The sequence below is a fragment of the Anopheles funestus genome (assembly GCF_943734845.2).
Source record: "Anopheles funestus chromosome X unlocalized genomic scaffold, idAnoFuneDA-416_04 X_unloc_29, whole genome shotgun sequence".
In the NCBI taxonomy this organism is placed as follows: Eukaryota; Metazoa; Arthropoda; class Insecta; order Diptera; family Culicidae; genus Anopheles; species Anopheles funestus.
The window spans coordinates 430872-442206 of record NW_026045153.1 but is presented as its reverse complement, the minus strand read 5'-3'; the positions used below and the strand labels follow the sequence as shown (position 1 = coordinate 442206).

The 11335-nt window shown below is 37.1% G+C and overlaps 1 long non-coding RNA gene across 1 annotated transcript; it reads left to right on the top strand.

Annotated features, from left to right (window-relative positions):
- The first annotated feature begins 1077 nt into the window (after positions 1–1077).
- On the top strand, positions 1078–6831 carry LOC125773308 (uncharacterized). The gene is made up of 3 exons (XR_007420025.1): positions 1078–2883; positions 3824–4175; positions 6244–6831. It is a non-coding gene; the product is annotated as an uncharacterized LOC125773308 (long non-coding RNA).
- The last annotated feature ends 4504 nt before the right edge of the window (positions 6832–11335 follow it).

Genomic DNA, 11335 nt, shown 5'->3' with positions numbered 1-11335 from the left:
GCTGATATGCTCAGATGTCTGTGGAAAAAGTTATTCGAGATACAAAGACTTAACATTTTCTCGGTTTTTCTAAAAAATTCCTCATTTTGCCACTTTGCATGCTCATAACTCGGTCAGTTTGCGACGGATCTTCAGTTGTAACACAGATTTGGATAGATCTGCTCATTAGCTACCATAAGTTGTTCCATGCTGATATGCTCAGATGTCTGTGGAAAAAGTTATTCGAGATACAAAGACTTAACATTTTCTCGGTTTTTCTAAAAAATTCCTCATTTTGCCACTTTGCATGCTCATAACTCGGTCAGTTTTCGACGGGTCTTCAATTGTAACACTGATTTTGATAGATCTGCTCATTAGCTACCATAAGTTGTTCCATGTCGATATGCTCAGATGTCTGTGGAAAAAGTTATTCGAGATACAAAGACTTAACATTTTCTCGGTTTTTCTAAAAAATTCCTCATTTTGCCACTTTGCATGCTCATAACTCGGTCAGTTTTCGACGGATCTTCAATTGTAACACAGATTTGGATAGACCAGCTCATTGGCTACCATAAGTTGTTCCATGCAGATATGCTCAGATGTCTGTGGAAAAAGTTATTCGAGATACAAAGACTTAACATTTTCTCGGTTTTTCTAAAAAATTCCTTATTTTGCCACTTTGCATGCTCATAACTCGGTCAGTTTTCGACGGATCTTCAATTGTAACACAGATTTGGATAGACCAGCTCATTGGCTACCATAAGTTGTTCCATGCTGATATGCTCAGATGTCTGTGGAAAAAGTTATTCGAGATACAAAGACTTAACATTTTCTCGGTTTTTCTAAAAAATTCCTCATTTTGCCACTTTGCATGCTCATAACTCGGTCAGTTTGCGACGGATCTTCAGTTGTAACACAGATTTGGATAGATCTGCTCATTAGCTACCATAAGTTGTTCCATGCTGATATGCTCAGATGTCTGTGGAAAAAGTTATTCGAGATACAAAGACTTAACATTTTCTCGGTTTTTCTAAAAAATTCCTTATTTTGCCACTTTGCATGCTCATAACTCGGTCAGTTTGCGACGGATCTTCAATTGTAACACTAATTTTGATAGATCAGCTCATTGACTACCATAAGTTGTTCCATGTCGATATGCTCAGATGTCTGTGGAAAAAGTTATTCGAGATACAAAGACTTAACATTTTCTCGGTTTTTCTAAAAAAATCCTCATTTTTCCACTTTGCATGCTCATAACTCGGTCAGTTTTCGACGGATCTTCAGTTGTAACACAGATTTGGATAGATCAGCTCATTAGCTACCATAAGTTGTTCCATGCCGATATGCTCAGATGTCTGTGGAAAAAGTTATTCGAGATACAAAGACTTAACATTTTCTCGGTTTTTCTAAAAAAATCCTCATTTTGCCACTTTGCATGCTCATAACTCGGTCAGTTTTCGACGGATCTTCAGTTGTAACACAGATTTGGATAGATCAGCTCATTGACTACCATAAGTTGTTCCATGTCGATATGCTCAGATGTCTGTGGAAAAAGTTATTCGAGATACAAAGACTTAACATTTTCTCGGTTTTTCTAAAAAAATCCTCATTTTGCCACTTTGCATGCTCATAACTCGGTCAGTTTTCGACGGATCTTCAATTGTAACACTAATTTTGATAGATCAGCTCATTGACTACCATAAGTTGTTCCATGTCGATATGCTCAGATGTCTGTGGAAAAAGTTATTCGAGATACAAAGACTTAACATTTTCTCGGTTTTTCTAAAAAATTCCTCATTTTGCCACTTTGCATGCTCATAACTCGGTCAGTTTTCGACGGATCTTCAATTGTAACACAGATTTGGATAGATCAGCTCATTAGCTACCATAAGTTGTTCCATGCCGATATGCTCAGATGTCTGTGGAAAAAGTTATTCGAGATACAAAGACTTAACATTTTCTCGGTTTTTAAAAAAAAATCCTTATTTTGCTACTTTGCATGCTCATAACTCGGTCAGTTTTCGACGGATCTTCAGTTGTAACACAGATTTGGATAGATCAGCTCATTGGCTACCATAAATTGTTCCATGCCGATATGCACAGATGTCTGTGGAAAAAGTTATTCGAGATACAAAGACTTAACATTTTCTCGGTTTTTCTAAAAAAATCCTCATTTTGCCACTTTGCATGCTCATAACTCGGTCAGTTTTCGACGGATCTTCAGTTGTAACACAGATTTGGATAGATCAGCTCATTGACTACCATAAGTTGTTCCATGTCGATATGCTCAGATGTCTGTGGAAAAAGTTATTCGAGATACAAAGACTTAACATTTTCTCGGTTTTTCTAAAAAAATCCTCATTTTGCCACTTTGCATGCTCATAACTCGGTCAGTTTTCGACGGATCTTCAGTTGTAACACAGATTTGGATAGATCAGCTCATTGACTACCATAAGTTGTTCCATGTCGATATGCTCAGATGTCTGTGGAAAAAGTTATTCGAGATACAAAGACTTAACATTTTCTCGGTTTTTCTAAAAAAATCCTCATTTTGCCACTTTGCATGCTCATAACTCGGTCAGTTTTCGACGGATCTTCAATTGTAACACTAATTTTGATAGATCAGCTCATTGACTACCATAAGTTGTTCCATGTCGATATGCTCAGATGTCTGTGGAAAAAGTTATTCGAGATACAAAGACTTAACATTTTCTCGGTTTTTCTAAAAAATTCCTCATTTTGCCACTTTGCATGCTCATAACTCGGTCAGTTTTCGACGGATCTTCAATTGTAACACAGATTTGGATAGATCAGCTCATTAGCTACCATAAGTTGTTCCATGCCGATATGCTCAGATGTCTGTGGAAAAAGTTATTCGAGATACAAAGACTTAACATTTTCTCGGTTTTTCAAAAAAAATCCTTATTTTGCTACTTTGCATGCTCATAACTCGGTCAGTTTTCGACGGATCTCCAATTGTAACACAGATTTGGATAGATCTGTTCATTAGCTACCATAAGTTGTTTCACGTCGATGTGCTCAGATGTCTGTGGAAAAAGTTATTCGAGATACAAAGGCTAAACATTTTCTCGGTTTTTCAAAAAAAATCCTCATTTTGCTACTTTGCATGCTCATAACTCGGTCAGTTTTCAACGGCTCTTCAATTGTAACACAGATTTGGATAGATCTGCTTATTGGCTACCATAAGTTGTTCCACGTCGTTTGGCTCAGATGTCTGTGGAAAAAGTTATTCGAGATACAAAGACTTAACATTTTCTCGGTTTTTCCAAAAAAATCCTTATTTTGCTACTTTGCATGCTCATGACTCGGTGAGTTTACGACGGATCTTCAATTGTAACAAAGATTTGGATAGATCTGCTTATTGGCTACCATAAGTTGTTCCACGTCGTTTGGCTCAGATGTCTGTGGAAAAAGTTATTCGAGATACAAAGACTTAACATTTTCTCGGTTTTTCTAAAAAATTCCTCATTTTGCCACTTTGCATGCTCATAACTCGGTCAGTTTTCGACGGATCTTCAAATGTAACACAGATTTTGATAGATCAGCTCATTAGCTACCATAAGTTGTTTCACGTCGATGTGCTCAGATGTCTGTGGAAAAAGTTATTAGAGATACAAAGACTTAACATTTTCTCGGTTTTTCCAAAAAATTCCTCATTTTGCTACTTTGCATGCTCATAACTCGGTCAGTTTTCGACGGATCTTCAATTGTAACACAGATTTGGATAGATCTGTTCATTAGCTACCATAAGTTTTTACACGTCGATGTGCTCAGATGTCTGTGGAAAAAGTTATTCGAGATACAAAGGCTAAACATTTTCTAGGTTTTTCAAAAAAAATCCTCATTTTGCTACTTTGCATGCTCATAACTCGGTCAGTTTTCAACGGCTCTTCAATTGTAACACAGATTTGGATAGATCTGCTTATTGGCTACCATAAGTTGTTCCATGTCGATGTGCTCAGATGTCTGTGGAAAAAGTTATTCGAGATACAAAGACTTAACATTTTCTCGGTTTTTCCAAAAAAATCCTCATTTTGCTACTTTGCATGCTCATAACTCGGTCAGTTTTCGACGGATCTTCAATTGTAACACAGATTTGGATAGATCTGTTCATTAGCTACCATAAGTTGTTTCACGTCGATGTGCTCAGATGTCTGTGGAAAAAGTTATTCGAGGTACAAAGACTTAACATTTTCTCAACTTTTCCAAAAAATTCCTCATTTTGCCACTTTGGATGCTTATAACTCGGTCAGTTTCCAATGGATCTTCAATTGTAACACAGATTTGGATAGATCAGCTCATTGGCTACCATAAGTTGTTTCACGTCGATGTGCTCAGATGTCTGTGGAAAAAGTTATTAGAGATACAAAGACTTAACATTTTCTCGGTTTTTACAAAAAAATCCTCATTTTGCTACTTTGCATGCTCATGACTCGGTGAGTTTACGACGGATCTTCAATTGTAACAAAGATTTGGATAGATCAGCTCATTGACTACCATAAGTTGTTCCATGTCGATATGCTCAGATGTCTGTGGAAAAAGTTATTCGAGATACAAAGACTTAACATTTTCTCGGTTTTTCTAAAAAAATCCTCATTTTGCCACTTTGCATGCTCATAACTCGGTCAGTTTTCGACGGATCTTCAATTGTAACACTAATTTTGATAGATCAGCTCATTGACTACCATAAGTTGTTCCATGTCGATATGCTCAGATGTCTGTGGAAAAAGTTATTCGAGATACAAAGACTTAACATTTTCTCGGTTTTTCTAAAAAATTCCTCATTTTGCCACTTTGCATGCTCATAACTCGGTCAGTTTTCGACGGATCTTCAAATGTAACACAGATTTTGATAGATCAGCTCATTGGCTACCATAAGTTGTTTCACGTCGATGTGCTCAGATGTCTGTGGAAAAAGTTATTAGAGATACAAAGACTTAACATTTTCTCGGTTTTTCGAAAAAATTCCTCATTTTGCTACTTTGCATGCTCATAACTCGGTCAGTTTTCGACGGATCTTCAATTGTAACACAGATTTGGATAGATCTGTTCATTAGCTACCATAAGTTTTTACACGTCGATGTGCTCAGATGTCTGTGGAAAAAGTTATTCGAGATACAAAGGCTAAACATTTTCTAGGTTTTTCAAAAAAAATCCTTATTTTGCTACTTTGCATGCTCATGACTCGGTCAGTTTTCAACGGCTCTTCAATTGTAACAAAGATTTGGATAGATCTGCTTATTGGCTACCATAAGTTGTTCCACGTCGTTTGGCTCAGATGTCTGTGGAAAAAGTTATTCGAGATACAAAGACTTAACATTTTCTCGGTTTTTCTAAAAAATTCCTCATTTTGCCACTTTGCATGCTCATAACTCGGTCAGTTTTCGACGGATCTTCAATTGTAACACAGATTTTGATAGATCAGCTCATTGGCTACCATAAGTTGTTTCACGTCGATGTGCTCAGATGTCTGTGGAAAAAGTTATTCGAGATACAAAGACTTAACATTTTCTCGGTTTTTCCAAAAAAATCCTCATTTTGCTACTTTGCATGCTCATAACTCGGTCAGTTTTCGACGGATCTTCAGTTGTAACACAGATTTGGATAGATCTGCTTATTGGCTACCATAAGTTGTTCCATGTCGATATGCTCAGATGTCTGTGGAAAAAGTTATTCGAGATACAAAGACTTAACATTTTCTCGGTTTTTCTAAAAAATTCCTCATTTTGCCACTTTGCATGCTCATAACTCGGTCAGTTTTCGACGGATCTTCAAATGTAACACAGATTTTGATAGATCAGCTCATTGGCTACCATAAGTTGTTTCACGTCGATGTGCTCAGATGTCTGTGGAAAAAGTTATTAGAGATACAAAGACTTAACATTTTCTCGGTTTTTCGAAAAAATTCCTTATTTTGCCACTTTGCATGCTCATAACTCGGTCAGTTTTCGACGGATCTTCAATTGTAACACAGATTTTGATAGATCAGCTTATTGGCTACCATAAGTTGTTCCATGTCGATATGCTCAGATGTCTGTGGAAAAAGTTATTCGAGATACAAAGACTTAACATTTTCTCGGTTTTTCTAAAAAATTCCTCATTTTGCCACTTTGCATGCTCATAACTCGGTCAGTTTTCGACGGATCTTCAATTGTAACACAGATTTGGATAGATCAGCTCATTGGCTTTCATAAGTTGTTTCATGCCGATATGCTCAGATGTCTGTGGAAAAATTTATTCGAGATAGAAAGACTTAACATTTTCTCGGTTTTTCTTAAAAATTCCTCATTTTGCTACTTTGCATGCTCATAACTCGGTCAGTTTTCGACAAATCTTCAACTGTAAAACAGATTTTGATAGATCAGCTCATTGGCTACCATAAGTTGTTTAACGTCGATGTGCTCAGATGTCTGTGGAAAAAGTTATTCGAGATAGAAAGACTTAACATTTTCTCGGTTTTTACAAAAAATTCCTCATTTTGCTACTTTGCATGCTCATAACTCGGTCAGTTTTCGACGGATCTTCAGTTGTAACACAGATTTGGATAAATCTGCTCATTGGCTACCATAAGTTGTTTCACGTCGATGTGCTCAGATGTCTGTGGAAAAAGTTATTCGAGATACAAAGACTTAACATTTTCTCGGTTTTTCTAAAAAATTCCTCATTTTGCCAATTTGCATGCTCATAACTCGGTCAGTTTTCGACGGATCTTTAGTTGTAACACAGATTTGGATAGATCAGCTCATTGGCTACCATAAGTTGTTCCATGTCGATATGCTCAGATGTCTGTGGAAAAAGTTATTCGAGATACAAAGACTTAACATTTTCTCGGTTTTTCCAAAAAAATCCTTATTTTGCCACTTTGCATGCTCATAACTCGGTCAGTTTTCGACGGATCTTCAGTTGTAACACAGATTTGGATAGATCAGCTCATTGGCTACCATAAGTTGTCCCATGCCGATATGCTCAGATGTCTGTGGAAAAAGTTATTCGAGATACAAAGACTTAACATTTTCTCGGTTTTTCCAAAAAAATCCTTATTTTGCTACTTTGCATGCTCATAACTCGGTCAGTTTTCGACGGATCTTCAGTTGTAACACAGATTTGGATAGATCAGCTCATTGGCTACCATAAGTTGTCCCATGCCGATATGCTCAGATGTCTGTGGAAAAAGTTATTCGAGATACAAAGACTTAACATTTTCTCGGTTTTTCCAAAAAAATCCTTATTTTGCTACTTTGCATGCTCATAACTCGGTCAGTTTTCGACGGATCTTCAGTTGTAACACAGATTTGGATAGATCAGCTCATTGGCTACCATAAGTTGTTCCATATCGATATGCTCAGATGTCTGTGGAAAAAGTTATTCGAGATACAAAGACTTAACATTTTCTCGGTTTTTCTAAAAAATTCCTCTTTTTGCCAATTTGCATGCTCATAACTCGGTCAGTTTTCGACGGATCTTCAGTTGTAACACAGATTTGGATAGATCAGCTCATTGGCTACCATAAGTTGTTCCATGTCGATATGCTCAGGTGTCTGTGGAAAAAGTTATTCGAGATACAAAGACTTAACATTTTCTCGGTTTTTCCAAAAAAATCCTTATTTTGCCACTTTGCATGCTCATAACTCGGTCAATTTTCGACGGATCTTCAGTTGTAACACAGATTTGGATAGATCAGCTCATTGGCTACCATAAGTTGTTCCATGCCGATATGCTTAGATGTCTGTGGAAAAAGTTATTCGAGATACAAAGACTTAACATTTTCTCGGTTTTTCTAAAAAATTCCTCATTTTGCCACTTTGCATGCTCATAACTCGGTCAGTTTTCGACGGATCTTCAGTTGTTACACAGATTTGGATAGATCAGCTCATTGGCTACCATAAGTTGTCCCATGCCGATATGCTCAAATGTCTGTGGAAAAAGTTATTCGAGATACAAAGACTTAACATTTTCTCGGTTTTTCCAAAAAAATCCTTATTTTGCTACTTTGCATGCTCATGACTCGGTGAGTTTACGACGGATCTTCAATTGTAACAAAGATTTGGATAGATCAGCTTATTGGCTACCATAAGTTGTTCCACGTCGTTTGGCTCAGATGTCTGTGGAAAAAGTTATTCGAGATACAAAGACTTAACATTTTCTCGGTTTTTCTAAAAAATTCCTCATTTTGCCACTTTGCATGCTCATAACTCGGTCAGTTTTCAACGGCTCTTCAATTGTAACACAGATTTGGATAGATCAGCTCATTGGCTTTCATAAGTTGTTTCATGCCGATATGCTCAGATGTCTGTGGAAAAATTTATTCGAGATAGAAAGACTTAACATTTTCTCGGTTTTTCTTAAAAATTCCTCATTTTGCTACTTTGCATGCTCATAACTCGGTCAGTTTTCGACAGATCTTCAACTGTAAAACAGATTTTGATAGATCAGCTCATTGGCTACCATAAGTTGTTTTACGTCGATGTGCTCAGATGTCTGTGGAAAAAGTTATTCGAGATAGAAAGACTTAACATTTTCTCGGTTTTTACAAAAAAATCCTCATTTTGCTACTTTGCATGCTCATAACTCGGTCAGTTTTCGACGGATCTTCAGTTGTAACACAGATTTGGATAGATCAGCTCATTGGCTACCATAAGTTGTTCCATGTCGATATGCTCAGATGTCTGTGGAAAAAGTTATTCGAGATACAAAGACTTAACATTTTCTCGGATTTTCCAAAAAAATCCTTATTTTGCCACTTTGCATGCTCATAACTCGGTCAGTTTTCGACGGATCTTCAGTTGTAACACAGATTTGGATAGATCAGCTCATTGGCTACCATAAGTTGTCCCATGCCGATATGCTCAGATGTCTGTGGAAAAAGTTATTCGAGATATAAAGACTTAACATTTTCTCGGTTTTTCCAAAAAAATCCTTATTTTGCTACTTTGCATGCCCATAACTCGGTCAGTTTTCGACGGATCTTCAATTGTAACACAGATTTGGATAGATCAGCTTATTGGCTACCATAAGTTGTTCCACGTCGATGTGCTCAGATGTCTGTGGAAAAAGTTATTCGAGATACAAAGACTTAACATTTTCTCGGTTTTTCTAAAAAATTCCTCATTTTGCCACTTTGAATGCTCATAACTCGGTCAGTTTTCGACGGATCTTCAATTGTAACACAGATTTGGATAGATCAGCTCATTGGCTACCATAAGTTGTTTCATGCCGATATGCTCAGATGTCTGTGGAAAAAGTTATTCGAGATACAAAGACTTAACATTTTCTCGGTTTTTCTAAAAAATCCTCATTTTGCCACTTTGCATGCTCATAACTCGGTCAGTTTTCGACGGATCTTCAGTTGTTACACAGATTTGGATAGATCAGCTCATTGGCTACCATAAGTTGTTCCATGCCGATATGCTCAGATGTCTGTGGAAAAAGTTATTCGAGATACAAAGACTTAACATTTTCTCGGTTTTTCTAAAAAATTCCTCATTTTGCCACTTTGCATGCTCATAACTCGGTCAGTTTTCGACGGTTCTTCAATTGTAACACTAATTTTGATAGATCAGCTCATTGGCTACCATAAGTTGTTCCATGCCGATATGCTCAGATGTCTGTGGAAAAAGTTATTCGAGATACAAAGACTTAACATTTTCTCGGTTTTTCTAAAAAATTCCTCATTTTGCCACTTTGCATGCTCATAACTCGGTCAGTTTTCGACGGATCTTCAGTTGTAACACAGATTTGGATAGATCAGCTCATTGGCTACCATAAGTTGTCCCATGCCGATATGCTCAGATGTCTGTGGAAAAAGTTATTCGAGATACAAAGACTTAACATTTTCTCGGTTTTTCCAAAAAAATCCTTATTTTGCCACTTTGCATGCTCATAACTCGGTCAGTTTTCGACGGATCTTCAGTTGTAACACAGATTTGGATAGATCAGCTCATTGGCTTTCATAAGTTGTTCCATGTCGATATGCTCAGATGTCTGTGGAAAAAGTTATTCGAGATACAAAGACTTAACATTTTCTCGGTTTTTCTAAAAAAATCCTCATTTTGCCATTTTGCATGCTCATAACTCGGTCAGTTTTCGACGGATCTTCAGTTGTTACACAGATTTGGATAGATCAGCTCATTGGCTACCATAAGTTGTTCCATGCCGATATGCTCAGATGTCTGTGGAAAAAGTTATTCGAGATACAAAGACTTAACATTTTCTCGGTTTTTCTAAAAAATTCCTCATTTTGCCACTTTGCATGCTCATAACTCGGTCAGTTTTCGACGGATCTTCAGTTGTAACACAGATTTGGATAGATCAGCTCATTGGCTACCATAAGTTGTTCCATGCCGATATGCTCAGATGTCTGTGGAAAAAGTTATTCGAGATACAAAGACTTAACATTTTCTCGGTTTTTCTAAAAAATTCCTCATTTTGCCACTTTGCATGCTCATAACTCGGTCAGTTTTCGACGGATCTTCAGTTGTAACACAGATTTGGATAGATCAGCTCATTGGCTACCATAAGTTGTCCCATGCCGATATGCTCAGATGTCCGTGGAAAAGGTTATTCGAGATACAAAGACTTAACATTTTCTCGGTTTTTCTAAAAAATTCCTCATTTTGCCACTTTGCATGCTCATAACTCGGTCAGTTTTCGACGGATCTTCAGTTGTTACACAGATTTGGATAGATCAGCTCATTGGCTACCATAAGTTGTTCCATGCCGATATGCTCAGATGTCTGTGGAAAAAGTTATTCGAGATACAAAGACTTAACATTTTCTCGGTTTTTCTAAAAAATTTCTCATTTTGCCACTTTGCATGCTCATAACTCGGTCAGTTTTCGACGGATCTTCAGTTGTAACACAGATTTGGATAGATCAGCTCATTGGCTACCATAAGTTGTCCCATGCCGATATGCTCAGATGTCCGTGGAAAAGGTTATTCGAGATACAAAGACTTAACATTTTCTCGGTTTTTCTAAAAAATTCCTCATTTTGCCACTTTGCATGCTCATAACTCGGTCAGTTTTCGACGGATCTTCAGTTGTTACACAGATTTGGATAGATCAGCTCATTGGCTACCATAAGTTGTTCCATGCCGATATGCTCAGATGTCTGTGGAAAAAGTTATTCGAGATACAAAGACTTAACATTTTCTCGGTTTTTCTAAAAAATTTCTCATTTTGCCACTTTGCATGCTCATAACTCGGTCAGTTTTCGACGGGTCTTCAGTTGTAACACAGATTTGGATAGATCAGCTCATTGGCTACCATAAGTTGTTCCATGCCGATATGCTCAGATGTCTGTGGAAAAAGTTATTCGAGATACAAAGACTTAACAT